The sequence below is a fragment of the Elephantulus edwardii genome, unplaced genomic scaffold (assembly GCF_000299155.1).
Source record: "Elephantulus edwardii isolate Elephantulus edwardi_28Jun2011 unplaced genomic scaffold, EleEdw1.0 scaffold00217, whole genome shotgun sequence".
Taxonomy (NCBI): domain Eukaryota; kingdom Metazoa; phylum Chordata; class Mammalia; order Macroscelidea; family Macroscelididae; genus Elephantulus; species Elephantulus edwardii.
In genome coordinates, this window is record NW_006399967.1 from 3,097,963 (window position 1) to 3,108,756 (window position 10,794).

Consider the following 10,794-nt stretch of genomic DNA (forward strand, 5'->3'; position numbering starts at 1 on the left):
AGCAAGACCGGAGGTCCTTCTGGGAGCTTCAGGGCAGGGCTGGGGTGCTGACCAGGTGAGTCAGGCCACACTGGGCACTTCCTGGTGCCAGGAAAAGTAGCAAGGGGGGGGGGCACTCTGGCAGAAGGACGCCTGGCAAAGGCTGTGGGTGGGGAACCAGGGAGGGCGGGGTGGGACAGCTCCCCCCAGACACAGCCCCTAGGTTGGTCCTTCTTTGGACTCTTCCCTCTGGGCCCCCCCAGGGGCTCCCTGCACCCCACCACTGCCTGGTGACATAAAGGTCTTGTTCAGGAAACTGTTTCTCAGACCTTGTAAGTGACATAGGGCAGCCTGGCTCCTGGGGTGCCGGTGGGAACCAAGCAGCTAGGGGGCATCCAGACCCCCGCCAGGACAGCAGGGTGACATCCGGCTCTGAAGTGAGGACTTTGGAGGAGGGACAAACAGGGAATACACAGGCTCCTCAAGGCCCTCTCTGGGATTCTGACCCAGCTCCCCCTGGGGGAAGGTCCCCCCAGCACCTGTGATGAGTCCACTTAGCTCAGAGGTGTCACCACGGGCACCTCTCACAACAAACAAGGCAGTGAGACCTTCTGAAGCCCAGGGGACATGAAGCCCTGATCCCCGCAGCCACAGAGTGAACCCCTAAACCAGGACAGCAGTGAGAGGAGGACAGGTCCCCAGGGGGCTCAGCTCAGCCCCCCCCCATGAGCATCTCTGCAGGGACTCAGGGACTCGCGGGGTGGTCCACGCAGGACCAGATGCTGCTTCTGCTGAATGTGCGTCACCAGGAGCCCTGATGGCTCAAGGCTTAGAGCCCTGTTATAGGCACACACGTCAGTGGTTCAAATTCACCAGCCTCTCTGTGACAGGCGGCCATCTGGAAGCCCTGCAGCCCGCATCCATGGCCCTGGGCCTGGCGTGGGCCTGTTTCCCCACAAGAAGCAAGAAAAGGGGAGACACTGAGCTAAAGGAAAATATTTTATGATGGTGTCAGGTGAGGACAGGGGTAATGCAGGCGGGTTGTTACCACACGGCCTCTTTCATTATCAGGACCTAAGCACTTGCCTGTTAACCAGAAGGTAGCTGGTTTGGATTCGGCCTCTCCATGGGAGAAAAACGAGGCCATCCCCTCCCTCCCGCTGCTGAAACCCAGTGGAGGGTCGCAGTGGGTCGCCCCAGCTTTGGTCTGGTTCAGGTACAGGAGCAAGTAACTCACCCCCTGCCACCCTGGAGACTGGGGTGATTCCCAGGTGCCCCGAAGGAACACCTGGCTGCCCAGCTGAGCTCCTCTTGGAAGTGCGTCCCCTGAAAGCTCACTCTGGCATATACACGTCGCCTCAGTGGCACCCCAGTTAGGATATTGTTCTAGTGGGGACCCATCTGATGTTATAAGAACCAGGCAGGTTCCTGCAGGTCTCTGAGAGCTCGGTGAACTTGGGGTGCCACGTCTAGTAGCCTGGACTGCAGCAGGAAGCTCCAAGTTTATCTTGCAAAGCAGATGAGAGCTTGGGCCCTTGGAGAAGGCAGGGTGGACTCCCTTTCCAGTGCTCATCCGGACCCCAGGGCTCCTCCTAGCCAGGATCTCCCGGGCGGGGCTTCCCCAGGGTACCCGGGGCCAAATGCCTCCCCAGGGCCAGGAGACGCCCAGGAGGTCTGCCCACCAATGATGGAGGGGGTCTCCCTGATGATAGAGGAGGCCCCCTGCCCATGAGATGTCTCCTTGACAATGGGGGTGTCCCTGCTAGTGGAAGGCCTCCCTGTTAATAGGGGGTTTCCCTGCCAGTGGGGGATCTCCCTGCCAATGAAGGATCTCCCCACCGATGGAGGGTCTCCCCACTGACGGAGGGTCTCCCCACCGATGGAGGGTCTCCCCAGTAGAAATCCACTCAGTCCCAGGCCCCACAGTCTGGCCCCCTGGCCTCTGCAGCTAAGTGAGAAATGGTGTTTTAGTCTGAACAGCACAGAGGCGCACACGCAGAAAACAGAAGCAGCAGGCTGGCTCCCCCAGGTCCTGAGCATAAATATAAAGTAAGAACTGAAACTCCCCCCCAGCTGCAGGCTCCTGAGTGTCTCCGGGCGCCCTCTCGGTGCACACTTCTCCCACACACACGCTGCCCCTCGACAAGGCAGACATGTGGGGCTCTGGCCTGCCCGCAGCCATCGGGGGACATTCCAACGCTGCCCCTTCTTCACCGGACACTTGGGAAACTGCTGGTCATTGACTGCTGCAAACCAGCTCTGGTTCCCCTGCTAAAGGTCTTAACTTGTAAAACAACACTTAGAACTGGAGCTGGGGTGATCAAAGGGGTGATAAATCCTTCACTGTAACCAGCACTTGTCAGTGGTCCTGACCTTCAAGATGTGACCATCGTGGTCACAGTAAGGACCAAGAGTGGCTACTTCTTTGCCCCTTAGTAGCTATTTCTTTATGTGTGACTTGAAGTTCCTTTACCTCGTTCAGTAGCATTTGAATGTATTCTTGTATTACTCCCTCTGTTTCTATAGTTTGTTTTATCCTGTGTTTCTGTTTCATTGTGATTTTGCTCTTACTGATTGGTGGTGAGTCTTTGCATAAGAAGAATCTTTCATCTGCTACAATGTTGCAAAGTTATTCCTACCAGTCCCAACTGTAACCTCTTCAGGGGCTTGTCCTCAGAGCCAAGATTTCCCCCCTTTACATGGCGTTTGTACTTTGCACAGTCCCCAAAGAGGGATGAAAATACTCTCTTCTCTCTCTCTCTCTCTCTCTCTCTCTCAACACATCTTATTGGAGAGAACTGCCAGCTGGGCCTCCAAGGCTTCCTCTGGTGGCTTCAAACCACTAACCTTTTAATAGGCAGCGGAGCGCTTACCACACCAGCAGAACTCTTTGAAGAGTGAGGAGCCCAGGAATGCAGGGGCTCAGCAGCCTCAGGTGACCCCTGTCCACTCTGGGCTCAGATCTCAGTCACTGGAGGGGCTAGAGGGGCAGAAGGGGCAGCCAGGCCCATTTCCTGGCCCGGATTCCCAGCCCCAGCCTCACGCCAACCTGTTTGTGAAACGTGATTTCTTTTCTCTGCCAACAGCAGCCTGGCCACCTCTGGCCAGCAGGAGGGAGCCCCACGACTTCTGCCTCTGGGCTCCGTTTCCTGCTCTGGTGGGTTAGTGCCTGCAGCCCGCTGTGGAGTCACGGCTGCAGGGCCACAGGGCCGGGCACAGCAGCTGGCAGGCCTGGGCCTAGTGGGTTCCCCTTCAGCCGGGAGCGCTGGCGGGCCCCATGCCGTCCACATGGGTCTCCATGGTGTCTCAGAAGAGGGGCAGAGCGGTCCACGGCACAGGCCCATTGATGGCTCCACAGAGGGTGAGCTGGACACCCCGTCCGGCCCCTTCTGTGTGCCCACTGGGCACTTTGCCCAATCCGGACCTCGCTTCCCCATTCCCATCTGCACAGGGGTGTCTGCAGTCTCTGCTTCCCGGGGTGACTCAGAGGTGCTGGCTGGTTCAGAGCCACAGTGGACCTATGAGCTCTGTGGGCGACCTTCCCTTTGTACTGGACGCTTGGCCTGGACATGGTGCTGTGTTGATGTCGCCCCACCCCCCGGCTCTGCCTCGGTACCCTGTACCGTGTCCGCCACCCGCCTCCATCTCACTGACCCTCCTCCGCTTTTCCAAGCATGATGTCCTGCAGGGCCGACCCTCCTGTGGCACAGAGCCTCACCTCAGCCCTAGAACTGTGGGCCCCGCATGGCTGCTCTGTTACGTGGGTTCTATGAACTGGGCCCCCCAAAGGGCTTTCCTGTGCAGTGCAGGGTGGGGGTTGAACTCTCAGACTTCCAAGGGTGCATTGAGGAGAGCCATACAGAGAAGACCTGGCTATGCCCCCATTTTCAAAAGAGAAAACTGAGGCTGTCACCCCTCCCCCGGCCTGCCTGAGAGGAGGACCCTGTCCTGTCTCCTGAGGCAAACCTCCTTGGGACCCCAGAGCACACACCCGCTGCCACATCTGAGGATGCTGGTGAACAGGACACCCCAACCCTGCTCTCAGGGATCCCACGTCTCAGGGTGTGACAGTGAATGAGGCACCCCATACCTCCTCCCAGGGTCCCATGTTGGTGCAGGCGCCAGGCTGCCCCAGACCAGGAGAGCCCACTGGCAGTGGTGCACGGGGAATACAGGCGTGGGTGCGCTGGAGAGCAGGGAGGCTTCCTGGAGGCGGCGGCACCAGGGCTGCAGGCTGTGCTGTTGCTAGCGGCTGGCCACAGAGCCGAGGCTGACCGCTGACTGCAGGCGGGTAACTGCCCGGAAGGTCTCCCACACCGTCGTCTTCATCAGCAGGCGCCCTGGTGGTGCAGCGGATTAGGACTGCCCTGCTAGCCACAAACCAGTGGTTCGGATTCACCAGGACACTCCTCAGGGGGAAGATGGACCGTCCCCCACATAAAGACCACATCTTGGCAGGAGACCGAGGGAGGGGTGCAAGTCGAGGCCCACACGTGGCCTGTGTGCGCGTCGTCAAGGCAGCAGAGGGCTAGGCCTCTCTCCTGTGGTCCACTGGGTGGATCTGAACTGCTGACCTTTAGATCAGCAGCCCAGGGCTTACATGTTTTTCCATCCAAGCTCCTGGAGGACATTGTGGGGCAGAGGTTATGGGGTGCGGCTGGTGAGGTGACCCGGGCCCTGAGGACATGTGGACCGGAAGTGGCCTCACCCCAGCTGCCTCGGGCCTTCCATGAGCGAAACCAGGGCAGGAGGCAGCCGCCGAGCCGTCATGGCCTGAGCGGAGGCGGCCCCACCTCCTCGCCTTCACCCCAGTCTCGTCCTCTGCTGATTTCTCCCACCCCTTTCTCTGAGGGTCATCTGGCCGCAGACTGCCTGTGTCCACCCTTGATCCAGCCCTGACCTGGTGGGGGTCCTGCAATTCTCACTCTTCCATCTTCATCAAGGGCAAGTCCGTGACTGTTATCCCCCATAAAATGGGGTTCCTTTCTGTTCTTGCACCCCTCCCAACATCTCTCCTCAACGTCACCATGCACCCATTGTTTGAAACCACACCGCCTGGCCGAGGTGCAACAGTACAGACCCCTCACTCCAGGCTCCTTGATGCCCCTGGAAGTAAACCCAGATGCCCCTAAGCTGCTTCTGGCCTTTGCCCAGGGTGCCATCCACATGGGGCGCTTACCCCCCATTTCTAGAAGGCACCCCAGGCCAGGTGGAGCTCCTCCTGATGTTGGTCGGCCACACCCCCTAGGAGCTGGCTCAAACAGGAGGCCTCCTGGCTCTGGGCCTCAGTCTTCCCATCTGAACACCGGGATCACGTCCACTGCTCCTTGGACAGAGCTCCAGGAGCCGGAGCCCCTGGGAGGGAGCAGACTCCACCCTGCACTCCCAGTGGGCAGGGAGCTGGCACATCCTGGCAGAGGTCAGCAGGGCCCTGCGGGCAGGTGTAGGTGGTGGAATCCAAGGCTGTCTGACCTGCCCTCCCCCAGGAAGCTGAGTTGGACAAAGCCCCGAGGGGGCTGGTGAGGAGGTGCCCCATGTTTGCACAGGCTGCCCCAGAATGCAGCAGGACCATGGGGCCCCTGTGTCAGCAGCTGTGGGTGGAGGCCAAGAGCACCCCATCCTTGGTGGAGGAGAGCCCAGGAATGGCACTGGGTCCTTGGGAGGGGTGCAGCAGGGGCCCAGATAGATGAGGTGGATGTGGGCAGGGCTTGGCTGGACCTCGGGTCGGAATACCCGAGAATGTGGCTCAGCTTAGAGTTGGGGTCAAGGAGCTGGGGTCTATCTCAGCTGGAATGGGGGTTTGTTCAGCTCAGGGTCAGGGTCAGCTGGGCTATCTGGCCTTAGCCTGGGGTTGGCTTCAGTCTCTGGGATCAGATTTGGGTCTGGAGGTAGGGGTCAAGGTTTAGGGGTTAGTCTCATGCTGGGAGCTCAGCCTGGGGTCAGGAATCATCTGGAATGATGGGGTCGCTCATGGACTCATGCATTTGCTGGCCCCTGCACCCGGCCTGCCCAGACACCCAGGAAGTGACCCCTGGCCTGACCTGCTGTGGGTGTGGACTCCTGTCACCTGCTCCCTCCTCCGCTCCCCCCAGGTCACCCAGCACACTGATGAGGCGCCACTGTGGCCTCACGCTCACCCCAAACAGGAGGGAGCCTTCACCTGCCCTCTCACACCTGCCGTCCAGTCCCCACCTGTGACCCTGGAGCCCTCCTCCCCAGCACCAGGCAGCCCTCCACTCAAACACCTGCCATGGCTCCTTAGTCCCCACCTGGGTGCTCCCCCTTCATTCTGCCACAGGGGCTCCAGGTGTCCACCTCTCCTGTCAGGCCGGGGGTTCCGATGGTTGCCCCCAGCTCCTCTGCTTGGCTCCCTGGTCCCCTTGCTCCCAGACCCGGGGCGGAGGGCCTTGGTCAGCTGCCACTGCCCTCCCTCAGGGCCCCAGCTCAGCTTCTAAAGTCAAACGAGCACCTTCCTCGTCCACCGTAAATCAGGCGGCCCGTGGCTCTTCAGCAAGGATGATGGACGCCCGGTGCCTTCCCGGATACCCACTTCCTTCCCAGGGGCACGGGGAGGGTGCATGAGCCCAGACCTGGGGCCGAGCACAACCTCACTCCACACTGATCCCCTGCACTGACCACCTCACACCAACCTCCATCCACACACTGACCACTGCCCCTCACCAACCCCCCCACACCAACCTCCATGCCCTCACCGACCCCTGCCCCTCACCAACCCCCCACACCAACTTCCACCCATGCACTGACTCCTGCCCCTCACCAACCACCCCACACCAACCTCCACACATGCACTGACCCCTGCCCCTCACCAACCCCCCCTTACACCAACCTGGTCCTGCACCAACCCCCACCCTGCACTGATCCCCATCCAGCACACTGCCCCCCACTCCCTCACTGGTCCCCACCACTCATGGACCCTCAGCCTTGATGGAGCCCAGGCTGAGTGAGTCCTGTACCCAGTGACCTTGGGGACGATCATGGTGAGCATGGCATGTATGTGGCAGCCCCAGGCCTCTCCCGGGGGGTATAGAGAAAAATGACTCCCCTGATAGTGGAAGTGCCTTCCTCACCCTGGAAACGTCAGCTGAGACACCCTGACGTGCATGCAAGGGTCCTGTTTGGGCAAACACCCCCCAGGCACCTTGAAGAAGAGGGCACAAAGGGGTGCTGCTCACGCCGGTTGTGTAGAAATCAGAAACACTGTCACAGGGAGCTCTGGTGGCCTAGTGGCAAGAAGCTGCACTGCAATCCCAGAGGTGCACAGGTCGAATCCACCAGGTGTTCTGGTGGAGAAGTAGGGGCAATTTCCTCCTGTGCCGGTCAGATCCGATTTGACAGTGCGCGCGTGCACGCACACACACACACACACACAATAATTAAAAAAAGTTTAAAAAAAGAAATGCTGTCACGAGGGTGGGCCCCCAGTCCAGCAGGAAAAGCCTGCACACCTCCTGCTGTGTGCATTTTCTGGAAGCTTCCACCCCATGTTTGGCCTTTGCTGATTGTTGTTGTTGGGTGTCACTGAGTCATTTTAGACTCACAGTAACCCCACATGGCCGAGCAGAATTCCCCACAAGGTTTCCTACGTAGTAATCTTGCATCCAGCAGATGTACTGTCAGTGACAAAAAAAGTACTAAGATCAAGGATGTCAGCTTAAAGACTAAGGTGTGCCCGATCCAAGCCACAGTCTCTTCAGTTGCTTCCTACGCACATGCAAGCTGGACAACGGATGAAGGAGTGATGCTGCTAAAGTGTGATGTTGGTGGAGCGTGCTGGCTACACCACGGACAACTGGACGAAGAAATGAGCCTTTATCAGAAGAAGTGCCTCCAGGCTGCTCCTCAGAGGCAAGGATGGTGAGACCTCGACCCCACGGCCCCTGGAACAGACGTCGTGTTTGGTAGAGTCAGTGAGGGGAGGAAACCCCTCAAGGAGATGGAATGACAGAGCAATGCCAGCCCTGGGCCTGGGGCGAGGCTGTGAGGCTGTCTTAGGATGGAGCCAGCTTCTGCCCTGTCACATGTGGGGCTCAGTCGGCGGTGACCCCTGACAACCTTGATGGTACAGACAGCCAGGCTTCCCACCTGCGGAGGGAGTGCTGGGTGGGCTCAAACCCTTAGCAGCCAAGAGCTTAGGGCATTGCTCCCCCACGTTCAGCCTGTACCGGTGGGCGTGGGCTTCCTGCCCTTCCTTTGGCTCCCTGGCCTGGCCCTTCAGACAGCAGGTGGGCTCTAGTGCAAAGACAAAGCAGCCCAGGGCCTGGCTCTTGGCGGGGAGTAGCCTGGGAGGCAGAGGCTGGCTCCGTGGCAGGTTCCTTGGGGCACCCAAAGAAGACAAAGGCCGCTGTCAGGCGGGCGGGGGCGGGTGAGCTGTGGGCTGCCCCTGAGGGGCCCCTGGCACCAGCCACTGGCATCCTGTCCCCTTGCCAGGGCCCTGGAGGGCACACCCAGATTTCAGGGCCAGGCAGAGTTGGCAGCTCAGCGGGCCCCCCGTGGACAGCACCGCCCAGTGACTCATCCCCAAGCAAGGCCTCCTTCGGGAAGCCAACAGTGGCCTGTGGGAGCTGGGAGGGCCCACGACAGGTGCAAGCCCAGCCTGGACCTCTCTGACCCTCAGTCTTCTCACCTGTACAATGGATCTAGTCACTTGGGCACAAGGAGATGACAGCCAGGCCTGTACTAAATCATCCACGCGGTCCAACCTGGTGGGTGCTGCTCTGACAGTTCAAATCCACCAGAGGCTCCAAAGGAGAAAGATCTGTCATCTCCTCCTATGTGATTTACAGCCTCCAAAATCCTCGAGGGGTCAGCTATGAGGTCGGCTCAGAATGTCAGTCACTGATTCTTCCGGCTCCTTTAAAACTGTGGACAGAATCCATCGTGACAGACATGGGAGTAGCAGTCAAGACACCAAACTGCAGGTCACAGTGAGAGAATCTGCTGCCCAGGACCCCTTTACAGTTTTAAGGAGGGAGGCTTGAAGACCTGAGTGTGGGACTGAGCTCCAAGCTCTTTCTTCCCCTTAAACTCCCTGACTGGGAGTATCTGAGCGCCGTGTGCCCATTGCAGTAAGTTCTGGCGCCAGCTGAGAATGGAGGACCCCAGGAAGGCACAAGCTCCTCCACAGTGTCATCATGAACTTGACCTTCATCCTGCCCTGAAAATGCACACAGCTGGAGAACCAACTTCGGAATGGCAAGGGATGCTGGGCCCACTCCTGTCGTCTCACCCTCACCTCACAGGCCCAGCCCAGCACATTGTCACTGCTTGGCCCCACCGAAGGCGCTTCCTGGCCACTAGTGGGCACGTCAAGGCTACTTTAGAAATACTGGAAGGGATTTTAGTACATAGATCTCCAAGAAAAAAAAAATTAGGAGTCAGGACTCCCTGGGGCTGTGCCCAGAGTGAAGTTGGGGACGTGAGGAGTTCTCAGCACCAACTTGGGCTTTCAGACACCCCAAGTCTGCAAGGAGCTGTATGGGACCAGACACCCCAGATCTAGAGGTCAGGGTGAGGCCAAGAGGAAGGCTGGGGTGTGTGGGTGGGGCTGCTTTCAAAGGCCCAGGACCTTATGTGGAGAGAGGCACCCCTCTCCTCAATGCACTCTATTTCCCTGACAGGCAAAATGAGATCTGGAAGTGTCTGGAAATTTACCCCGATAACAGAGCCTCACAGACAGAACAGGAGGGACGCTGCTGGTAATGGGGGGCGGGTGGGGAGAGGGGAGGCCCAACCTCTCCCTCTAGATCTCTCCTGTCCTCCCAGGACACCCCATTTTTCTGATCATCAGTGAGGAGTGGCATTGAGGGTGGGCAGAATGAGAGCAAAGGTCTGGAAGGTTCCAGAACACCGAGGTCTCTTCCCAACGGGGACCCTAGAACCTAAGAAGGCCGTGCTTTTTTCTCCTTCACTGTTGTTTCTGTGGGGTCTATGGCTCTTAAGTCTAAGGGGCCCTTTGTCGTTAAGAGGGAACTTGTGACACAGGCAACTGACCTGCCAAAGGCCCGCTGGGCACTTCTGCCCAGTCTGGCTGGTCCTGTCTAAATCAGGCTGAGTGACCTCAGGCCTAAATTCCATTTAACAGATGAGGAAACTGAGACCAAAAAGGCAAAGATAAGTCAAAGGAAGCCTTGGCTTCCACGTGGGGCCCTTTAATCCCGGGGCAGGGAGTGCGTCGGTTTTTCTCGCCTGAAAAGTGGGTCTGACTGCCCTTCAAGGCGCAGGGGTGAAGGGATGGATCAGAAATGCACGTTGGCAAAATGCAGCACCAGTGTATATAGTCCTAGAAACTCAAACACAACGGAGGTAAGTTACCGCTCGGGCGGCCACGCAAACCTGAGAATAAGATCCTAAAGCCCACTTCCACCCCCACCGTTTCTCGCGGACTCTCGCTCGTAGAGTCCCGCCCCTTCATGAAGCTGCTCAATAGGGGCGGAGCAGGGGCAGAGCCTCATCGCAAATGGCTCTGCCCCACGCCGATCATTCCGTTGCGCCCTCCTATTGGCCATGACCGCTTAGCCTTTTCCTTCCACCTCACGGTCCTTCTTTGCTTTCGTCACTTTAACTGCTTCCAAGGGTGATGCACCTCCGCGTAAAGAGATAGTCCCTCACCCCTCGTCACGTCATGGGCAGTTAGACACCCGAGCGGGCCCCGAATATCTCTGTTCCCGGGAAGGCGCTGAGAGGTTTGCGTGCGGGACCTAGAGAGGGCAAGCAGCGGGCGCCGGGATGCGAACCTGCCGGGGTCCGCGCGGAGGGATTCGCGGCGGCGGCGGCCGGGCGGGGTGCGGGGCGGGG